The sequence below is a fragment of the Molothrus aeneus genome, chromosome 5 (genome assembly GCF_037042795.1).
Source record: "Molothrus aeneus isolate 106 chromosome 5, BPBGC_Maene_1.0, whole genome shotgun sequence".
In the NCBI taxonomy this organism is placed as follows: domain Eukaryota; kingdom Metazoa; phylum Chordata; class Aves; order Passeriformes; family Icteridae; genus Molothrus; species Molothrus aeneus.
Window position 1 is genome coordinate 59,744,092 of NC_089650.1, and position 9,467 is coordinate 59,753,558.

Below are 9,467 nucleotides of genomic sequence, written 5' to 3' on the forward strand. Positions count from 1 at the left end.
CATTTTACTCAGGCACACTGCAGCTCCCTAGAAGGGCATGTTGCTGTGTGCTACGTTAGAAATATCAGTGGCATACAGCATCCATTGTCTCTGCTGGTCAGAACCCAGTGCTAATAACACCAGTGTTGTGCATTTGATCTCTCTGTGGGCAATTCACTGAAGAGCTGGATTCAATGATCCTTGTGGATCCCTTCCACCTCAGTATGCTTTATGTTCTGGATCACAAAAAGGAGAAGACTTTGTGGAACAAGGTAAGCACCAGCACATCTAAACTGAAGCAATTCTAAAACAAACCCAGGAATCCAAGCAGGGAGAGAGGCCTGTTTCCAAATCCCTTGAGCTGGATGTGTTGGCAGGATGGTGTTAGCACATCCATGTGCACATTACAACACCCTTTCCTGGCTCTGCTGGCCCAGCAGGTTGGGTGTCAGGCAAGACTGGCTATGCCCATTCCTCATGTTCCCCACCCACCCCAGGTCTTTAAGGGTGATAATTGCTTGTGAAAGTCAGATCTGAACAAAGACCTAACAGCCCACACACTTACACCCAGAGCAGGTGTGCCAGCTCTTGATCTCTAACTGTAATTATGCATTCAAAGCATGTGTTAAAACCTGTTCTTCCCACCTCGCCTACCACTGTCTGTTAAGGTAATACAAACATGTTACTATAACCTGAAAAAGAAAGAAAATTAATGCCTGCTGTGTTAACTGTGAAAGTAGGGAAGGGCTTGTTTTATTCACAGGTCTACACATCAGCATAACAAAACAATAAATTTAATCACTAATAAAATACACTTGCAGCTTCTTTTTTTTTTTCCTCAGTAGTCATATAAAAACAGAAACCAGAAAGAGAAATGACTTGCACATACCAAATGCAAACCGCATTTATAAATAAATGCTATTTATTTTCCATTCTCTGTTCCCTCTTTGCCTATCAGTTGGCCCTGATGCTCAGTGGTTTCACCTGCTCCCAGCAGTACCCGAAGCAGGAAGGGATTTACAGCCCACCCGGTCAACAGCCGTGGCTGGGACCTTTTTTTACTCCTATTTTGTGAGAAGATAAACCAAATGCTTTGCAGCGGGCGCCACCCGAAGGACATCCAGGTTTTCACAAGTTCTCTTGCTTCACCTCAGCACGGGCAGTGAAAAATTATGCTGGCTATAATGAAGTTTTGCTACCTCTGTGAGTTAACATCACCAGATACAATTACAAAACTTTTAAAACAGTAAAACAAAAAGTCCATCATAAGTGTCTGCTAGATGAAAGATTGTTGAATGCAGCTCTAAGACAGATTTTAATGACCATTAATATTCTGTAATGTCTTACTAAGACCAGGGTTTCCTTTAAGTTATATGAATTGGTGTTTTTACAAAATACATGGTTGATATAAGTAAACCCACCTAAAGTTTCCAGGACCCTACTTCTTGCCCAGCATCCTTTGGGTAGCACCAAGGATGTGTGGATGAATCAGGAATTACACAGAGCTCTGTGTGTGCTCTTTCATGTGACTTAGGTTTGCAATTTTAACTTTCCAGATCTGTGTGTAGGATTGGGAAAGTCACATTTTTGCCCCTACTTTGCCCTCATAATTTTTCCAACTGAAAATCCCTCATGTGAATATTTCTGAAGTTAAATTTCTTGATTGATACTTTCATGATAGGTGCTAAAGCCAGCAGCAGAAGGTAAAAGCCTGCTGGAGGTGCAGGTACTCTTGGGTACAGACATTTCCTGTGTTGTTACTAGAAATGTGGAAGCATTTCCTTTTCCATGCATTCACTCCACAGGTGTAACTATCTTTATGCTGGTCAAACACTGGGTCTGTTTTGTAAAATCAGAAGTTATCACTACAATGAAAGCACCCCCTCCACAAACACACACTGTGTTGTGGTGGAGCTACATTTTATTCTGCAGTCTTGACAAGCTCAGCCTGGTTGTCTTCAGCAGAAGAAAATGAAGAACACTAGTGACATTCACAGAGCCACTCTGACAGAAAACAAGGAGAAAAAGGTGACCAGAAGCCACTAATTATTTCCATCTTTCCTATGAGTAGTGGGAATGCATTAAGAAAGCACTTCTGGCAAAGCATATACTTTAATTCTATGACAAGTCAGTGCAGTTAAGAGCTTAATTCAGGAAATCTGTTCCAGTAGACATCTAATCTTCCAGGCAGCAGACAGACTTCCCTGGCACCCAGGAGCATCACCTGCTTTGCTGAATGGATGTACATGCATGTCATCTTGGTACAGTCCTGAACAAGTCTAACAGACTTGCATGATTTTTCTAGCAGTAAGAATAAGTTAATGGCCAGAGGTATCAGCCAGAATGTGGAATATGTGCAATCCAAAAGTTCCTATTCTGATGTGAATCCATTTGGATTATACTGACTTTGATGAAGAATATGCTATGGTTGAGGTTATTCCTTCACATGAAGCTAAAGTCCTAGAGGAAGATGATTTTTAATCCACAAAGATGAAGGGGATTTTATCTCTGTTTGAATACTGGTTGAGAGATAAAGGACTCTTTTTGCTGTTTTTAATTATTACTGAGTTAGAATCAAAAGTAGCCAAAAACCCAGAGCCAAAAACTCTTGTTCTCCCTTTCTATCCTGGTGGAGAACCTTTTGACGCAATTTCTAAATGCATCTTCTCTTAAAGGAAGGAGAAAGGTGGATCAGTTTTTAGAGTTTAGATGGTCTTAGAACACCAGATTTTATGAATCCAGACAAAAACCCAGATTTTACCCTGTGTTTCACCTGAATTCCTTTCTGGAGCCAAGCACTCCCTAGGCAAGGGAGAACCAACTATCAAGACATTTAAGTACTTCTGTTAAAGGCTGCTTTTGCCCCAAAGAGGGTGTTCTGTCTGGAATTCCTGAGTGAAGAGGCTGGTGGTCCCTGAAATCTTACACAAAAATAAAGAAAGGCAAATATGCACAGATGGTTTAGCATGGGAACACTTCATGCCACTGTGAAAACTTTGAAGAGTGTATTTAACTCACACTCATCTGGTAAGAGAGCCCTGTAAGCTTTACTTCACAGCTTGAGGAACATGAATTGTCAGCAGCCCTAGTTGTGGTGGTAGAGGCTAGACCACAGCACTTCACAGCCTTCCAGATAGAAATGAAAACCTTTATTCCATAATGTCTAATATCTCATTAGTCACTAAAAGCTTGTGGAGGGATAGAATGTAAGAAAATAGTGCAGAAGGCAGTCTCACACCTGAGGAGTTGCAGCTGTACTAGGATTAGGAACAGGCCAGCCCTTAATAGGCCACAGCTGCATCCAATAAGAAGAAGAGTGCTACAAAAGAGTGGGGGTAGATGGGTGAGGAGAGAGCTGGAGTTTGTCGGCTGGGCTGTGAAGGGAGCTGGAGTTTGTCGGCTGGGCTGTGAAGAAGAAGAAGGAGTCAGTGCTGTGAGGAGTTGCCCATGAGAAATCACTGAGAAGGTATGGGAACTGTTGCAATAAGATGATAACAAAGCCTGAAATTTGAAGCTTATTAACATTTTCACAAAGGATTGAGACACAATAAGTCAAATGGATATCTGAATTTAAATCATTTATGAGTGGTTATACCTTGAGTTAGTACATTTGACTTTATGTTTTGATCTCTCTAACACAGCATACAGAGGAGGCCATTTAGGCAACTACCTCTGATCAATCGGCTCTGACTGAGACCTGTTACATAGTTTTATGAGTGCTTAAATTTTTGACAAGGGGTTAAATTCACCTATTTAGTTGTCAACCCTAGAAGACTAGAAGTTCTCAGTATTTCACAAAGGATGATGTAATTTCTCTACAGGCAATATGTATTTATTTTCATGTATTACATGAGGTATGTATTTGTGGTGTCCACAGCTCATGGTATATAGAAAGTCTAACAGCAACTCTTCCAAAAGAAAACCCAAAGTGGTGGGACTACAAGAAATGACAGAGCTCCCTTCAGATGAATATCCTTTTCAGGACATCTTTTCCAGTAAAGCATTGCCTGTAAATACTATTTTCCAAGTAACTGCTATTATATGTTATCTTGCTTTTGTGTCATTGTGCTAAAAGAGCTGGCTGAGATGTGCTTCAGTCTGGAACAGATTTTTGCAGCTCTAATTGGTTGCTGAGCATTTTGTGTGTACATTACTGGGAAATGCTAATTCTCTTTCAGCAACTCATCTACTGTGCTCTACCTTCTCCCCAATTTATGGCTTTAAAGTAAAGACTGCAAAGTAGGAATGAAATGCAGAGGTAGGGAAGAATGAAGTGCATCTCAAATGGTGATGGGAATGACTTTTGACAAAAACCATCTGCACAGCCACATCAGCAATTCTTAAATACCCCCTTGCAAAGCAATGAGGATAGCAGCGCTCTGGAAGACTAGGATAGGGAGAATAGCTGCAGGTGTAGGTAGGGCTCTGTAGGCTGATAACTATAAAGTGAAAGGCAGAGTGAAGAGCTTCACAAGAAGAACTAGAAAGCTGATTGCAGAAAGCCTTGGGCACTGCACAGGTTGGGACACCATGAACCTTGAATCACTGGTGAGTTTAGAGCCCCAAACTGTTCACTACTGGTACTCTACCAAGTGTGGGTTTGTGCCTAACATGTGCAAACCAACCAGGGAAAGCAGGAATGCTCAGAACAGTCGAAATTGCCTATCAATATAAATGCAATATATCTCAGGATGTATAATTTTTTATTAATATCTGGTTTAGGAAGTCATGGGTGTCCCATTGAGTTCATCTCATACCACTTGTCACTCATGGATACTTCAAATATCCTGGAGGATGTTCTGTGAGAAGTCTTGCTTGGTAATTTTACAATATTTTTCTGTACCTGCATTTTTCAGGACTGGGCTTTTAAACACAGTTATTGAGCTGAAAACCAGGCAGAAAGAGAGGTCATGAATGCAGGAGGCCACAGAAGTCATGCAGGAGGTTAGTCACTGATATGTCTACCTTTGGCAGAGTCCCTCTGAGAAAACTGGCCCAGTCCTCCCTTGATGAGCAGCTAAGTTACATTATTCACTGGTATGGGACCATGTATTTAAAACTTAAATCCTTTCCCGTTCTTTATTCACACCCTAGCCCTTTTATGGTACCATAAACCTCTTTCTAAGAAGTAGAAATTAATTGCAAGAATCCCCAACTAAATAATTCAGGAGCAGTTTTCTATTAACTTCTCTTGCTAATCTCTTCTAAGTTTTTTGTTTTATTTTTCACAGTCACTTTTTGGGTATTCCAAAACAGTGTTTTGGGAGAAATGCTCTCTTGCAGCCTGAAACCCAGAATGTTGTGGTTAGATACAAAAAGGCATATTTTACTGTTTTGCAGTTCAGTATTTTTGTCCCCCGTGTCAGACAGAGCCAGATGGCCACAAGATGGACCCACTGCTGGCCAAGGCCCAAGCCCTCAACAATAGTGGCAGTGCCTCTAGGATAACATAGCAAAGAAGGGGGGAAAGTTCTGTGCAGAAGAAATTGCAGCTGGAGAGAGGAGTGAGGGATATGTAAGAGAAAGAGCCCTGCAGGCTGCCAGGTCAGTGCGGAAGGAGGAGCAGGAGGTGCTCCAGGTGCTGGAACAGATTCCCCTGCAGCCCCTGGTGGGGCAGCTGTGCCCCTGCAGCCCAGGGAGGTCCCTGGGGGAGCAGAGATCCACCTGCAGGGTAGAAGAACCCATGCCAGAGCACATGGATGCCCGAAGGAGGCTGTGGCATTGTGGGCAGCCCACAGTGGAGCAGGTTTGTGACCCCGTGCCATGCTGCAGCATTGTGCTCCTGAAGGAGTTCAGCCCATGGAGGGACCCATGCTGGAGCAGCTCATGAAGAACTGCAGCCTGGGGGAAGAACCCACATTGGATGACTTAATGGAGGGCTGTCTGCAATGGGCTGGAGCCCACCCTGGAGCAGGAAAAGACCCTGAGGAGCCCTTCCCCCAAGGAGGAAGAGGCAGGAGAGGCAACATGTGAGGAACTGACCACAACCCGCACTCCCTGTCCCCCTGTGCCACTTGCAGGATGGAAGTAGAGAGCTGTGAATAAAGATATGGTCAGTAAGAGGGTGATAGTGGAGCCCTGGAAAATGTTAAAAATAGTCTTTGAAAATATTTGGCTTTGTGTTTTCTCAGATCACTGCATCTGTGTAAGCAGTATGATAAATGATATAATTGTTAGATGTGATGATTGTTTAGTAATTAAATATAATTATTGTATAACCATAAGAAGAATCGTGAGAAACGATGTTGGAAATTTAAAGGGGGCTATGTTTAGCTGAAATCTGTGTATACAATAGAACAATATAAGTTTGATAATTAACATGAAAGTTATATAATGATAGAGTATAAAACACGTTCACCTCGAATGTATGGTTGGAATCAGATTTGGGTGGAAACTACCCCGATTCCCAGGGCTCTTAAATAAAAAGCACCACATAGAATCGCTTATGTGATTATGTGTTTTTGAATGCTAACAAGGGGAGGGGTGGGGGACAGGTATTTTTAAGATTTGGGTTTATTTCTCATTTCCCCACTCTGATTTAATTGGTAATACATTAAACATGTTTCCCCAAGTTAGGTTTGTTTTGCACAGGACAGTAACTGGTGACGGATCTCTCCCTGCCCTTACCTTGACCTTCAAGCCTTTCATTTCCCATATTTCCTCTCCCCTGCCCAGCTGGGCAGGGTAGGGTTAGACTGGCTTTGGTAGGCATCTGTCCAGCCAGGAATGGTCCACATGCATCCATGCAGGAATGCCACAGAGCCAGCAGAAAGTGGCAGAAACTAAGGCTTTACAACTCTCTGCATCACAGTTTGCAGAGTGGGAGTAATGTGCAAACTGTGGGGCGCTCCCAAAGGCAAACAGTGGAAAATTTTCAATGAGAAATGAGAGTTCCATATTTGCATTCTATTTTCAAGGAAATACTGAGCTGAAAGAAGAAACACTGTGCAAGTGTGCAACACCTGCAGCTTATCCTTTCTGTATGTACAGGGAGAGGGAGTACCAAGGACTCTTCTCAGAATTTTCCTACATCCAGGAAAGGAAAATGAAAGAGCTAAGAGTTTCAAATTTCTCCTACTGTGCCCTCACAAAATTGATTCGTCCTCTTCCAGAAACTGAAGGAAAGAGCCTGGGCAGGTCTAATAAGACTTTCTTTCTGCCATTGAATGTCCAACCGAACATTCCTGAAGCCTCTGCTTCTTTTTCCATTTGTGCAGTGCTGGGAATCTCAACTTCCCGGCTTCACCATGCAGTTTCAGCGATGCTCACTAGATGGCAATGCAATATCTAGGCAGCCCCAAATCCTCCAAATGTCCTGGAATATCCTGTCCAGAACAGCTCACCCTGCACCGGCTTTTGGGTGGATACACTTGGATGTGCTGAGCCTTCCGCTGAGGACCTTTTTATTTCACATTGATTCAAAACATAAAAAATATGCATCACATCACTGCCTCACATGGTGTGGATGGTTGCAGCATTTCCAGGAGACAGATATTATGGAGCCCTTACTGTACCATCAGAGCATCAGCTCTCACTTTTCCTTCTTTTCTCCAGCCAAAAAAAACCTCACCTGCTCTGATTTTCCCTGCTGCCTGAGGCTATAAGGACACCTGACCATGATCACAAGCATTTTATCCCAGTTTTGCTAGAAATTCTGTTGTGTTTAGAAATGGCTCTGTATGGATTTATGTAATTTTGTATTTCAGATATTTGCTTAAATATGGGAACAATATCCCTCTCAGATCTTCTGTTGTAAATCAAAGCTCTAACCATTAAAGGAAATATTGCCGTTACTGCAGGACATGTTTGGTTGCAGAGAAAGAAGGTTGTATATGTTTCTATTTTTTGTAAATGGGAAGAACAAACATATTTACAAAAAAATAAATGTCTAGATAGTTATAGGTTGGGAAAACATATGATAACAATATCCAGTTAATAAGATGCCCATGATAGCAGTCATGAATGACTGGAATAAAAAAAAAAAAAAACAAAAACCCATGTATATTGCAAACTTTACTTTTAGTCTGCCTTCAAAAATGTGTCTAGAGACTGTTCTGTAGGGTTTTCAGAGTGAGCAGTCTATGAGCCATTTCTGACCCTTATTGTCAAAGCAACAGTTAAAGCCCTGGTGAGAAGCAACACCGCAGCAAGCTGTACAGGTCTAGTTGAAATTATGACTACTGTTCACCTGTGTCCATTATTTATGGAAATAATGTATTTGTCCATCCCTCTTTGTATATTTTAGAAATGTAGTATTTATGTACTTCACAGAGTTATGAAGATAGGCTATCAGTCTCCTTAATTTAGAAAATTAGTTTTTGTCACTGAAGAAAAATGAATTTTAAATATCTTTACCCATACAAGCTGAACTTGGCACAGAGATAATCCTGTTGGGAACCTGGTACCAACCATAGTGAAGACTTTTGTGTTGTTGTGCATTAAATGATTTAGAAACTTGTATCCATTATCCAAATTAGCTCCACAAATGAGCTTTGCAGCAAGTCTTCCTTGATGGAAGCTCAGCACATGGTAGTTTATGTCCCTGATGAAGACTAAGCCTTCATGCTGGGTGCCTGGAGGGCAGGAAGAGCATTGCCAGGTCTGAGGAAGTGGTGGAAGCATTTTAAAATGACAGATTTGCAATGTGTATTAAACTTTCTCCATTATTGACATTGCCAAAGGAGATTTCATGGGCAGCTGCCATTCTGTGGATTCATCTCCAGCTGCCGGCTCCCGAGGGAGCACACACAGCTGCTGATGTACAAAATGCTCTTTTGGGGCTTCTGCCCTGTTACTCTGCTTCCTCCAGCCCTCAGCAGTGGCTGCCACGGGATCCTCCAACCAGGCATTGACGATCAGCAAAAAAAGATATATTGTGAAGCAGGAGTCACTGCACATATGACATCATTACTGCATGCCCACATGAACAAGAACAAAAAGTGAAACTGCTTCACCTTGTACAAGGCTGGAACTCTCCATTTCACCATCTGCAAACTCACCCATGACATCCTAGGCTGCATCACACTCACCTTACCCATTTCTTTGCATTGATAGCCACCCATTGCTTTGATAATGATTCCAGCTTCCTGCACAACCTCACCTCGGATCCCCAGTTAATCAGGATTGGACATTCAAAATCAGATGGCAGGGAGATAACAGGAACACATTTTGAAAGAAAAAATGTATTACATCCCTTTAGTTAGGTGTGGCCTCACACTCCTGAGCAACTTTACCGTCATAAATAAACAAACTAAATTCGGTAGGGGAAAATGTGCACAAACCTGTTTTTGGACATGATCTATATTTTCCCTGCATAATGCAGCCCCATACACAAGACTGATAATGTCTTTAAGTTCTCACCAGCCCCTCTGCTTAAAAAACCCTTGGTTTCAGTGAAAATATGTGTGTCCAGGGCTTTTCCACATGGAGTATTAGGGATTTATTCAGTGTGTGCCAACAGTGTAGCTGGAGCATGGGGCACCATTTTG